The sequence below is a fragment of the Bombina bombina genome, chromosome 2, assembly GCF_027579735.1.
Source record: "Bombina bombina isolate aBomBom1 chromosome 2, aBomBom1.pri, whole genome shotgun sequence".
In the NCBI taxonomy this organism is placed as follows: domain Eukaryota; kingdom Metazoa; phylum Chordata; class Amphibia; order Anura; family Bombinatoridae; genus Bombina; species Bombina bombina.
In genome coordinates, this window is record NC_069500.1 from 836227878 (window position 1) to 836240754 (window position 12877).

Here is a 12877-nt window from a genome sequence, read left to right on the forward strand (position 1 = left end):
TTATTAATTATCACTTATTGAACTAATGTCATAAATTACATTAGCCATGGCATTAACCACCAACACGTTACATATTTTGTTTTCATGAACAGTTGAATGAACACGGAGTCATCTCCCACTCGTGCTGTATTAAACTTCCCAACATAAATTGCCCCTAGGATTATTTATGATTGCTGCCTAAATTTGACAGTAGTGTATTCTCACCGTAGGACAGTCCTGGATTACAACCAAAATAAAAATCAGCCACCGTGGTTCACTACGTATCGCAATCGCACTATAAGATTCTTCCCAGACTCCCTACAGCGGAAATAGCGTAACGCTATTGGTAGCACTAGATTCCAGGGACCGCCCATTAGAAGCCCCCTTGCTTACTAAGCCCCCTCGAAACCGCGCTAGTATACTGCGCCACTTATGGGGGAAGAACTAAAGATGTGTCCCAAGGGCAGCAATGCGGAGGTGAGAGAACACAGGTCAGTTATGACGTCATTGCGTGACGTCCTTGCATCATGTGACGTCATTGCGTGAATCGATTCAGGCTCTAGACTGCATCGATTCATAATCGTTGAAGTCTGCATCGCGTCAACGATTATATTCAACACCCCTAATATATATATATATATATATATATATATATATGTTCAAAGAAATAGACTCCCATCAGCGTGAACAATTATATCCGTGAAGGACAATTATATAACAAGTTCTACTTCTTGTTTATTCGGCACTTGGTTTGATGAGTTCACTATAGTGCATATCTTCTCGTCGTTGGTTTCAACTTTTGCTGTGACTTTCCCGACTTTTTTGACGACTTTTTGGAATTGGACCCTTCTCCTTTAGGGGTAGATGGTTCGTCTTCACCCAATCTGTTAGGGGTCTTGCTCCTAATTGTTCCGAGTAACTCTGTTCTTCATTGCCATCCAAGAGAATATTGGTTGTCTCTGGAGATGTTGATATAGGGGTTGAAGCAACAGAAAAATTGGAATCCGAAAAATTAACTTTCTTTTCTTTCTGTTGGTTTCCTTTTTTGCCATGTTGTTTGTTTTGCTTTTGGATATATTTGGAGCCTTGTCCCATCTTATTGGCATATGTTGAAGTATTTCAGTTATATACAATATCCAATGCATAATCTTGTTCATCTCTGAGCATTTTGTTGTCTTTTCTAGTGGATAGATCTTGCTCCAAGCTCAGTGTCATATTTATTATACTTTTCATGTGTCTGTAGGGGTATCATCTTTTGCTGTAGTTCTTTAATCTCCTCTAATACTTTTTAAGAGCTGACTCTTGTCACTCTAAACATCTAAAAGTAGGTATCCCTAAAGGCCAGCTAATTCGAATAAGGAGAATATGCACAGCTATACAAAGCTATGACAAACATTCCATGGATCTTGTCAATAGGTTAGAAAAAAGAGGATATGCTAAAAAAAATCCCTACTCCACTTAAGACAAAAGATCAGAAGTTTGAATAGGAAGCATCTTCTACTGAAAGAAAAGAGGACAAGACCGTATCCGGTTATCCAAAAAAGGCTTCTCTCGTTGTGGCAGACATTGTAATGTATGCATCCACTTTAAAACAGGTGATACATTTGTATCAACCACTAATAACTTTAAACACAATATAAAGTATAGGTAAAAAAGGCTCAAAATATGTTATTTATGTAATTGCATGCAAAACCTGTGGAAAACAGTACACAGGCTCTACAAGTAGGAATTTGAAAGACAGGATACATGAGCATGTCACATCCATTGATAGGGATCCCCCCCCCCCCCCCTAAGACCCCAGTAGCTAAACATCTTAATTTACATCCTGAAAAAAAGAAAGCATTGAGTTTTTAGGCAATTGACAACATTCCCACAAATAAGAGGTGGAGGCAGATATAAGAAGTTACTGGATGTGGAAGTGCAATGGATTTTTAAATTAGAAACTAAGGAACCAAAGGGAATTAATTTGAGATGGGATCTGGATCTCTATAAGGGCTTGTAAATAATTATCAGACCCATTTTTCCCTTTATTCCTTTCTCTCTTTCCCTGTGTTTGTTTAGACAAATACTATAAACATACATATTCATGTTATTGTGTATAAGAAAGTTAAATTCAAAGTAAGCATCGTACATGACTATATATGTAAAGCTTTATGTGCCAAATTCCTCTGTTTCTCTTGGTATCTCACATACTGGAAGGTTAAACATGTTTGCCTGGCCACATGTAGAAACACAATGTAGCTGTATAGGGGTAATAACATAATGTCTCTCTTCATACACTACTGATTGGAACCTGTTGTCTGGAATATTTGACCATTCAATTGTTTCCAATAAGTATATTTCTTTTTTTTTTCTTGCATGTTCCTTAACAAAATGCCTTTTTACTGTTTTATTTCTGTTTTTTACTAGTACTATGTAGTTATATGTTGGTTATTAACATACATCATTAGAACCAATGTAATGGACCAAATAAGTGCGCTAAGCTAGCTAAATATATATTTTTTACTTTATATGTTGATCCAAGATACCCTAATGAGAACTAATGTAAGGCGGAAAATCCATTGGGGTACACTTTCTGTATCAATGATTAAAGATCGCACTAACTGTTCATTTACTTATAAGATACTGATCCATATGTGTGAAACATTTTGCAGAGTTCTAATCTTTGTGTAGGTTACAACCTTTGGTGTGTAAACACTCAGTGTATCTCATTACATTTTTGTCTCTTTAATGCACATTTCCGACAGAATCAGTTCTTGTTTTTCTTTGAACTGCTAACAGACTGTGCTATGCCTATGTCTTTACCGAGCCTTATGATTTGTCTCTGGCACTGTGAAAATGTGCATAATTGATACACACGTCAGCTTGTTTGAGGGTGTGTTCCTTTCTTACTATGGCTATTTAACCCTGCCCTAAGACACTCTCAAACTATCTTTAAGAAAGCGCCAACCGGCGTGAAATGCGTCAGATGATGTAATCCCAGTCCTTGTCTTTCACACAATCGTGAGTCTGTTCCTTTAAGTGACTTTTAATGTGTATCGAATAAATTCTCTATTATGTATTAACCTATCTAAGGTGTTTGTGCATAGTGTACGGCCTCAGTTTATACAACTTGTTATATAATTGTCCTTCACGGATATAATTGTTCACGCTCCTGGGAGTCTATTTCTTTGAACTCATTTATTCAGAGCAGACTGAACGTGTGAGTGTCCTCATGTACGACCGCGCTCAATACCATTGTTAGCCTGTTCTATGGCGATTTACCACCTGGGTGCAGCTTCTTTTAGCCCAGTAATGCTTTTCACAAAGTAGAACTTTCCTGTAGTATATCAGTCTGATCCCGCCTATTACAGTCAGTCCAGCACCGAAATACCAGGCAATTCCTCTCTAAACAAGGAACAAAGCAACCCCAGACGATCGTTTCGGCCTTCATTGGGCCTCGTCAGTGAGGTGTAGCAGTATTCCTCTAAGCACACTGAGCAAGGAGTCCACGTCTGGTTTCCCCTTTTTCCCATAGGGAGACTAAATACACACAGAGAGAAATGCACTCACATGAACGAACAACCAGCTCAATACCATTGTTAGCCTGTTCTATGGCGATTTACCACCTGGGTGCAACTTCTTTTAGCCCAGCATGTATTTAGTCTCCCTATGGGAAAAAGGGGCAACCAGACGTGGACTCCTTGCTCAGTGTTCTCCTTGTTCAGAGAGGAATTGCTTGGTATTTCGGCGCTGGACTGACCGTAATAGGCGGGATCAGACTGATATGCTACAGGAAATTTCTTCTCTGTGAAAAGCATTACTGGGCTAAAAAGCTGCACCCAGGTGGTAAATCGCCATAGAAAAGGCTAACAATGGTATTGAGCCAGTTGTTCATTCCTGTGAGTGCACTTCTCTCTGTGTATATGTGTGTGTGTGTATATATATATATATATATATATATATATATATATATATATATATATATATATATATATATATATATATATATATATATATATAATGTATGTATGTATATATGTTTATATATTCTGAGGTAGGGGATACTTTGTCCCCAAAACGTCACTACTTTTTACAGTAAAAGTTTTGGAAAAGACCAGAGTGTGCAAGCTTTGTTTGAGATATATACACACACACACACACTTCTTAAAGCAAATTAAAGCTTCTCTAGTGCCAGTACATTACATAGTGCACATTCCTTGCACTATGCATGTATTTTTGTTTTTTTTACTTTTATAGTGCAGCACAAACTGTTAGGTGCACTATGTAACAAAGTGTATACAGATATTTTGGAAAGCAGCACTGAAATTGATTACATATGTTTTGCATATATTTAAAAAAGAAAAAAGCTTTCCAATTATTTTATTTTGAAAGGTGCAGAATAGGTGGATTGCAAAGTAAATAAATCAAATATTTTTATTCCCATTTTAAACGGTCACAAAACTCAGTTTGAGTCAGAGCCAACATCTCATCAATCAGCATATAAAGTTCATATCTATTTTATAACTTGGATAAAATGAAGCAATTGGAAACAAAACGCCTTATTTTTGAACGTGTGTCTGCCGTGTACTTTTTTAGACCATCCCTGTGTGAACCAAGTTCTGTGGCAGTCATCCATATCTGATTACAGCTGACGTTAAAATTCACTATATGCAGAATAAATAAATGCAAGCACTCTGTCTAATGCACGCACGCTCGCTCGCAATTTCAAACAACTTACCAATTTACCTCTTATCCAACCTGCATCTTCTCTTGGTATCCTTTGTTGAAAAGTAGTCAAGCTACAGTGCACTATTTGGGAGCTAGCTGTTCAGATCAGATGAGCCAATAATAAGACATACGTGCAGCCATAAACCACCAGTTTGCTACTAGTAGTACATTGCTGTTCTTGAGGGCAACAAATTGTACTCTTCAACAAAGGATGCCAAAAGAACAAAGCTAATTTGATAATAGAATTAAAATGGAAAGTTGTTTAAAGGGGCAGTCTACATCATATTGATTACTTATTGTTACATACCAGACAAGCAATCTGCAACTGGTTCCACATCCTATAAGCTTGTAAGAAACTTTTAAAAATTAAAAATATTGTATATGACCCGAAAATGGCCACCAAGCTCCACCCACCTATTGTTACACTACAGAAAATGATTAGGGGGAAAAAAAAAACACGTATTATGGCACAATGGGTAGTGGCAGATAGCTACCAGTACCCAAGATGGTGGAAGATAGGTAGAGGGGGGAGGGTTAGAGAGCTGTATGGGGGGGGGGGGTGTCAGGAATGTTGGGGGCTGAGGGGGGATCCATCACTGCAAAATAAATATATATTAAAAAAAAATTGCATTTTATTTTAGTACTGGCAGATTTTCTTTCAGTACTTAAGATGGCGGTGACAATTTCTTTCATGTAATTAACAAGAGTCCATGAGCTAGTGACGTATGGGATATACATTCCTACCAGGAGGGGCAAAGTTTCCCAAACCTTAAAATGCCTATAAATACACCCCTCACCACACCCACAAATCAGTTTTTACAAACTTTGCCTCCAAGGGAGGTGGTGAAGTAAGTTTGTGCTAGATTCTACGTTGATATGCGCTCCGCAGCAAGTTGGAGCCCGGTTTTCCTCTCAGCGTGCAGTGAATGTCAGAGGGATGTGAAGAGAGTATTGCCTATTGAATGCAGTGATCTCCTTCTACGGGGTCTATTTCATAAGGTTCTCTGTTATCGGTCGTAGAGATTCATCTCTTACCTCCCTTTTCAGATCGACGATATACTCTTATATTTACCATTACCTCTACTGATTCTCGTTTCAGTACTGGTTTGGCTTTCTACAAACATGTAGATGAGTGTCCTGGGGTAAGTAAGTCTTATTTTCTGTGACACTCTAAGCTATGGTTGGGCACTTTATTTATAAAGTTCTAAATATATGTATTCAAACATTTATTTGCCTTGACTCAGAATGTTCAACTTTCCTTATTTTCAGACAGTCAGTTTCATATTTGGGATTATGCATTGAATTATCATATTTTTCTTACCTCAAAAATTTGACTTTTTTCCCTGTGGGCTGTTAGGCTCGCGGGGGCTGAAAATGCTTCATTTTATTGCGTCATTCTTGGCGCGGACTTTTTTGGCGCAAAAATTCTTTTCCGTTTCCGGCGTCATACGTGTCGCCGGAAGTTGCGTCATTTTTTGACGTTATTTTGCGCCAAAAATGTCGGCGTTCCGGATGTGGCGTCATTTTTGGCGCCAAAAGCATTTAGGCGCCAAATAATGTGGGCGTCTTATTTGGCGCTAAAAAAATATGGGCGTCGCTTTTGTCTCCACATTATTTCAGTCTCATTTTTCATTTGCTTCTGGTTGCTAGAAGCTTGATATTTGGCATTCTTTCCCATTCCTGAAACTGTCTTATAAGGAATTTGATCTATTTTGCTTTATATGTTGTTTTTTTCTCTTACATATTGCAAGATGTCTCACGTTGCATCTGAGCCAGAAGATACTACAGGAAAATCACTGCCTGCTGGATCTACCAAAGCTAAGTGTATCTGCTGTAAACTTTTGGTAGCTATTCCTCCAGCTGTTGTTTGTAATAATTGTCATGACAAACTTGTTAAAGCAGATAATATTTCCTTTAGTAATGTACCATTGCCTGTTGCAGTTCCCTCAACATCTAAGGTGCAGAATGTTCCTGATAACATAAGAGATTTTGTTTCTGAATCCATAAAGAAGGCTTTGTCTGTTATTTCTCCTTCTAGTAAACGTAAAAAGTCTTTTAAATCTTCTCTCTCTACTGATGAATTTTTAAATGAACACCATCATTCTGATTCTTTGGACTCTTCTGGTTCAGAGGATTCTATCTCAGAGATTGATGCTGATAAATCTTCATATTTATTTAAGATGGAATTTATTCGCTCTTTACTTAAAGAAGTACTAATTGCTTTAGAAATAGAGGATTCTAGTCCTCTTGATACTAATTCTATACGTTTGGATAAGGTTTTTAAAGCTCCTGCGGTTATTCCAGAAGTTTTTCCTGTTCCTAATGCTATTTCTGCAGTAATTTCCAAAGAATGGGATAAATTGGGTAATTCATTTACTCCTTCTAAACGTTTTAAGCAATTATATCCTGTTCCGCCTGACAGGTTAGAATTTTGGGACAAAATCCCTAAAGTTGATGGGGCTATTTCTACCCTTACTAAACGTACTACCATTCCTACGTCAGATGGTACCTCGTTTAAGGATCCTTTAGATAGAAAAATTGAATCTTTTCTAAGAAAAGCTTATCTGTGTTCAGGTAATCTTCTTAGACCTGCTATATCATTGGCTGATGTTGCTGCAGCTTCAACTTTTTGGTTGGAAACTCTAGCGCAACAAGTATCAAATCGTGATTCTCATGATATTATTATTCTTCTCCAGCATGTTAATAATTTTATCTGTGATGCCATTTTTGATATTATTAGAGTTGATGTTAGGTTTATGTCTCTGGCTATCTTAGCCAGAAGAGCTTTATGGCTTAAGACTTGGAATGCTGATATGGCTTCTAAATCAACTCTACTTTCCATTTCTTTCCAGGGAAACAAATTATTTGGTTCTCAGTTGGATTCTATTATTTCAACTGTTACTGGTGGGAAAGGAACTTTTTTACCACAGGATAAAAAATCTAAAGGTAAAAACAGGGCTAACAATCGTTTTCGTTCCTTTCGTTTCAACAAAGAACAAAAGCCTGATCCTTCGTCCTCAGGAGCAGTTTCAGTTTGGAAACCATCTCCAGTCTGGAATAAATCCAAGCCTGCTAGAAAGGCAAAGCCTGCTTCTAAGTTCACATGAAGGTACGGCCCTCATTCCAGTTCAGCTGGTAGGGGGCAGGTTACGTTTTTTCAAAGAAATTTGGATCAATTCTGTTCACAATCTTTGGATTCAGAACATTGTTTCAGAAGGGTACAGAATTGGTTTCAAGATGAGACCTCCTGCAAAGAGATTTTTTCTTTCCCGTGTCCCAGTAAATCCAGTGAAAGCTCAAGCATTTCTGAATTGTGTTTCAGATCTAGAGTTGGCTGGAGTAATTATGCCAGTTCCAGTTCCGGAACAGGGGATGGGGTTTTATTCAAATCTCTTCATTGTACCAAAGAAGGAGAATTCCTTCAGACCAGTTCTGGATCTAAAATTATTGAATCGTTATGTAAGGATACCAACGTTCAAGATGGTAACTGTAAGGACTATATTGCCTTTTGTTCAGCAAGGGAATTATATGTCCACAATAGATTTACAGGATGCATATCTGCATATTCCGATTCATCCAGATCATTATCAGTTCCTGAGATTCTCTTTTCTAGACAAGCATTACCAATTTGTGGCTCTACCGTTTGGCCTTGCTACAGCTCCAAGAATTTTCACAAAGATTCTCGGTGCCCTTCTGTCTGTAATCAGAGAACAGGGTATTGTGGTATTTCCTTATTTGGACGATATCTTGGTACTTGCTCAGTCTTTACATTTAGCAGAGTCTCATACGAATCGACTTGTGTTGTTTCTTCAAGATCATGGTTGGAGGATCAATTTACCAAAAAGTTCTTTGATTCCTCAAACAAGGGTAACCTTTCTGGGTTTCCAGATAGATTCAGTGTCCATGACTCTGTCTTTAACAGACAAGAGACGTCTAAAATTGATTACAGCTTGTCGAAACCTTCAGTCTCAATCTTTCCCTTCGGTAGCCTTATGCATGGAAATTCTAGGTCTTATGACTGCTGCATCGGACGCGATCCCCTTTGCTCGTTTTCACATGCGACCTCTTCAGCTCTGTATGCTGAACCAATGGTGCAGGGATTACACGAAGATATATCAATTAATATCTTTAAAACCGATTGTTCGACACTCTCTAACGTGGTGGACAGATCACCATCGTTTAATTCAGGGGGCTTCTTTTGTTCTTCCGACCTGGACTGTAATTTCAACAGATGCAAGTCTCACAGGTTGGGGAGCTGTGTGGGGATCTCTGACGGCACAAGGAGTTTGGGAATCTCAGGAGGTGAGATTACCGATCAATATTTTGGAACTCCGTGCAATTTTCAGAGCTCTTCAGTTTTGGCCTCTTCTGAAGAGAGAATCGTTCATTTGTTTTCAGACAGACAATGTCACAACTGTGGCATACATCAATCATCAAGGAGGGACTCACAGTCCTCTGGCTATGAAAGAAGTATCTCGAATTTTGGTTTGGGCGGAATCCAGCTCCTGTCTAATCTCTGCGGTTCATATCCCAGGTATAGACAATTGGGAAGCGGATTATCTCAGTCGCCAAACGTTGCATCCGGGCGAATGGTCTCTTCACCCAGAGGTATTTCTTCAGATTGTTCAAATGTGGGGGCTCCCAGAGATAGATCTGATGGCCTCTCATCTAAACAAGAAACTTCCCAGGTATCTGTCCAGACCCCGGGATCCTCAGGCGGAGGCAGTGGATGCATTATCACTTCCTTGGAAGTATCATCCTGCCTATATCTTTCCGCCTCTAGTTCTTCTTCCAAGAGTAATCTCCAAGATTCTGAGGGAATGCTCGTTTGTTCTGCTAATAGCTCCGGCATGGCCTCACAGGTTTTGGTATGCGGATCTTGTCCGGATGGCATCTTGCCAACCATGGACTCTTCCGTTAAGACCAGACCTTCTGTCGCAAGGTCCTTTTTTCCATCCGGATCTGAAATCCTTAAATTTAAAGGTATGGAGATTGAACGCTTGATTCTTGGTCAAAGAGGTTTCTCTGACTCCGTGATTAATACTATGTTACAGGCTCGTAAATCTGTATCTCGAGAGATATATTATAGAGTCTGGAAGACTTATATTTCTTGGTGTCTTTCTCATCATTTTTCTTGGCATTCTTTTAGAATACCGAGAATTTTACAGTTTCTTCAGGATGGTTTAGATAAGGGTTTGTCCGCAAGTTCTTTGAAAGGACAAATCTCCGCTCTTTCTGTTCTTTTTCACAGAAAGATTGCTATTCTTCCTGATATTCATTGTTTTGTACAAGCTTTAGTTCGTATAAAACCTGTCATTAAGTCAATTTCTCCTCCTTGGAGTTTGAATTTGGTTCTGGGAGCTCTTCAAGCTCCTCCGTTTGAACCTATGCATTCATTGGACATTAAATTACTTTCTTGGAAAGTTTTGTTCCTTTTGGCCATCTCTTCTGCTAGAAGAGTTTCTGAATTATCTGCTCTTTCTTGTGAGTCTCCTTTTCTGATTTTTCATCAGGATAAGGCGGTGTTGCGAACTTCTTTTGAATTTTTACCTAAAGTTGTGAATTCCAACAACATTAGTAGAGAAATTGTGGTTCCTTCATTATGTCCTAATCCTAAGAATTCTAAGGAGAAATCGTTGCATTCTTTGGATGTTGTTAGAGCTTTGAAATATTATGTTGAAGCTACGAAATCTTTCCGTAAGACTTCTAGTCTATTTGTTATCTTTTCCGGTTCTAGGAAAGGCCAGAAAGCTTCTGCCATTTCTTTGGCATCTTGGTTGAAATCTTTAATTCATCTTGCCTATGTTGAGTCGGGTAAAATTCCGCCTCAGAGAATTACAGCTCATTCTACTAGGTCAGTATCTACTTCCTGGGCGTTTAGGAATGAAGCTTCGGTTGACCAGATCTGCAAAGCAGCAACTTGGTCCTCTTTGCATACTTTTACTAAATTCTACCATTTTGATGTATTTTCTTCTTCTGAAGCAGTTTTTGGTAGAAAAGTTCTTCAGGCAGCGGTTTCAGTTTGAATCTTCTGCTTATGTTTTTCGTTAAACTTTATTTTGGGTGTGGATTATTTTCAGCAGGAATTGGCTGTCTTTATTTTATCCCTCCCTCTCTAGTGACTCTTGTGTGGAAAGATCCACATCTTGGGTAGTCATTATCCCATACGTCACTAGCTCATGGACTCTTGTTAATTACATGAAAGAAAACATAATTTATGTAAGAACTTACCTGATAAATTCATTTCTTTCATATTAACAAGAGTCCATGAGGCCCACCCTTTTTTGTGGTGGTTATGATTTTTTTGTATAAAGCACAATTATTCCAATTCCTTATTTTATATGCTTCGCACTTTTTTTCTTATCACCCCACTTCTTGGCTATTCGTTAAACTGATTTGTGGGTGTGGTGAGGGGTGTATTTATAGGCATTTTAAGGTTTGGGAAACTTTGCCCCTCCTGGTAGGAATGTATATCCCATACGTCACTAGCTCATGGACTCTTGTTAATATGAAAGAAATGAATTTATCAGGTAAGTTCTTACATAAATTATGTTTTTGAGGTGGGGGAGGGAAAAGAGCTGTTTGAGGGGGGTCAGGAAGGGATCAGGTGGTGGGATGTGTCAGGTGGGAGGCTGATCTCTACACTAAAGCTAAAATTAACCCTACAAGCTACCTAATTAACCCCTTCACTGCTGGGCATAATACAGGTTTGGTGCGCATCAGCATTTATCAGCCTTCTAATTACCAAAAAGCAACGCCAAAGCCATATATGTCTGCTATTTCTGAACAAAGGGGATCCCAGAGAAGCTTTTACAACAATTTTTGCCATAATTGCACAAGCTGTTTGTAAATAATTTCAGTGAGAAACCTAAAGTTTGTGAAAAAGTTAACAATTTTCTTTTATTATTTGATCGCATTTGGCAGTAAAATGGTGGCATGAAATATACCAAAATGGGCCTAGATAAATACTTTGGGTTGTCTACTAAAAAAAAAAAATATATATATATACATGTGAAGGGTTATTCAGGGATTCCTGACAGATATCAGTGTTCCAATGTAACTAGCGCTAATTTTGAAAACAAAAAATGGTTTGGAAATATGAAATTGCTACTTGTACTTATTGCCCTATAACTTGCAAAGAACATGTAAACATTGGGTATTTCTAAACTCAGGACAAAATTTAGAAACTATTTAGCATGGGTGTGTTTTGGTGGTTATAGATGTGGAACAGATTTTGGGGGTCAAAGTTAGAAAAAGGGAGTTTTTTTAAAAAAAATTTCATCATATTATTTATATATATATATATATATATATATATATATATATATATATATATATATATATATATATATATATATATATATATATATATATTAATAATAGATTATAAGATATGATGAAAATAATGGTATCTTTAGAAAGTAAATTTAATGGCGAGAAAAACGGTATATAATATGTGTGGGTACAGTAAATGAGTAAGAGGAAAATTACAGCTAAACACAAACACTACAGAAAAGTAAAAATAGCACTGGTCCCTAAGGGAAGGTAATTGAAAAATGGCCTTGTCCTTACTTTTTTAAGCTTATCCAAGGGGAGTGGAAAAATTTCAAATCGTTGCATTTAAATTACAGAAAAAGCAGGCAAAATAATGAAAGTGCATTCTTTTTGCATAGTTAAACACATGGGGAATTTAGATTTTAAAGTGATTGTAAAGTTTAATGAATACGTGCCCGGTATCTAAAAATAGTCTTAAAAACAGGGGCACTTTCATTCATTAAACTTTACAAAGACGCTTATTTTTTAAAATTCTTACCTTTTGTGTTACGGAAAACAGAACGCAGATCCTCCGCCCCCATTTTCTGCTTTTTATTAGCATATCGAAGACTATCTGGCTTCTTCCAATCGTTGCGTGCCCCACAAGCTGAACGCCAAAGGGGGCACACAATTATTGGAAGAAGCCAGATCGTGTTCGATATGCTAATAAAAGCATCAGATGTGGGCGGAGGATCTGCGTTCTGTTTACCATAACACAAAGGTAAGAATTTTTTAAAAATAAGCGTCTTTGTAAAGTTTAATGAATGAAAGTGCCCCTGTTTTTAAGATTATTTTTAGATACCGGCACTTGTTCATTAAACTTTACAATCACATTAATGTTGTTTTAAAGTTGCAATAAAACCTCTTCTCTTTT

The 12877-nt window shown here is 37.7% G+C and overlaps 1 protein-coding gene across 2 annotated transcripts in view; it reads left to right on the top strand.

The window, feature by feature from the left end:
- HDGFL2 (HDGF like 2) overlaps positions 1-12877 on the top strand; it is a 159888-nt gene that overhangs the window by 72766 nt on the left and 74245 nt on the right. The window lies entirely within an intron of this gene.